Genomic DNA, 1,635 nt, shown 5'->3' with positions numbered 1-1,635 from the left:
CTCACCTACTTTGGTCATGTTGTCAGAGGGCAGAAGGATGTCATGCCTGGTAGGGTGGAGGGTCCATGAAAGAGGGGAAGGCCTTTGATGAGATGGCTTGACATGGTGGCTGTGACAATGGGCTCAAGTATAGCAAAGACCATGGAGCTGGCACGGGATTGGGTGGTGTTTCGTTCTGCTGTGCGTGGGGTCGCTATGAGTCGGAAGCGACTCAATGGCACTTAACAACAACAACAACAAGAGAAGCTCAGTGTTTCCTAAGCAGTGAGTATCCCTACCCCATCCCCCTTTTGCCCCAGGTAACCACAAATAAACTTTGGTCTCTATACTTTACCCTTTTCTAGATATTTCATAGTAAGTAGGATCATACAATAGTTGTCCTTCAATTTGTGGCTGAATAATATTGCATATATTTTACATCATACCATATTTTGTTTATCCATTCATCTGTTGATGGACAACTGGGTTGTTTCTATCTTTGTGTAAGCCAGTTTGTTTACTTGTGTACTCCACTAATTTTAAAGCAGTCATTTATAGCTAGAAACTTAATTTGGGAATAAGTCTCTTCCTTGGTCACTCTTTTAGGGGACAGTAAAGATAGCTTTTCTTTTCTTTTTTTTTGTGATTTGGGTGAAGATTTACAGAGCAAATTCACTCTCCATACAGCAGTTCACATACACTTTGTCTCATGACATTGACTACAATTTACCACAATGCAACAGCTCCCCTCCTACTGTCTCCCGATAATTACCTCTTCCCTGTGTTCATCCCTCCATGCCCTCCTGCCCCTTGAGCTGGCTCCTGGCGCATAAGCAGTCCTTCTTTCTCCTATGATTGTTCTTTCCAAGGAGTGTATCTACCTCAGGTAAATGTCCAACTCATATGCCTCTCTTTTGTTTGGCTGGAAGCCACAGGTGTGGGTTCAATTCCAGATCTGAAGGGCATCTAGGGGCCATAGTCTCAGTGGTTCCACCAGGCTCTATCGGACCAGCAAACCTGCACACTGCCCCCCCCTTTTTTATTATCCAAATGATTTTGAGTTTTGTCCACATTGTTCCAAGTGGTTGACATTGGTAGCCGGGCACCATCTCGTTCTGGTCTCATGGTTGTATATGCTGCAGATTACAGGGTGTACCAGTTGGTAGGACTGATTATATCCATTATTTTTTGGTTTTCTTCATTCTTCTTTGCTCTGGACAATGAGAGACCCATTGTGGCATCTAGATAGCAGCTTGCAAGTTTTTAAGATCCCAGTTGCTACTCACCAAAGTAGGAGGTGGAACAATGTTTTGTGTAGTATGTTATGCCAATTGAGTTTGCTGTCCCCTGCGACTATGGTCCCGAGCCCACAGGTTCAACTACTCGTTCCCTCTGGGTAGCTAGCTGTGACCAAGCAGTGTCTACCACCTTGCCTCTTGTCAACTCTACTATACACCTGGGAATTCAGATCATACACGTAAACTTATAGGACCATTGTCTGCCAACCCTATACATGTTCTTGGGTACACTCCCCACTTCATAGACATACCTACTAGTTCAGCCTGTCCACCCATCTATCAACCTGTATACCTATGTTTGCCTTTACTGACAACGCAGTACTGTATGTGCAAAAGGGTTCATCTTTGTTGTCTGTAC

This window comes from Orycteropus afer, unplaced genomic scaffold, assembly GCF_000298275.1.
Source record: "Orycteropus afer afer isolate SDZICR_OR568_19922 unplaced genomic scaffold, OryAfe1.0 scaffold00078, whole genome shotgun sequence".
Taxonomy (NCBI): domain Eukaryota; kingdom Metazoa; phylum Chordata; class Mammalia; order Tubulidentata; family Orycteropodidae; genus Orycteropus; species Orycteropus afer.
The sequence above is the reverse complement of the archived record's forward strand: the minus strand, read 5'-3'. Positions refer to the sequence as shown.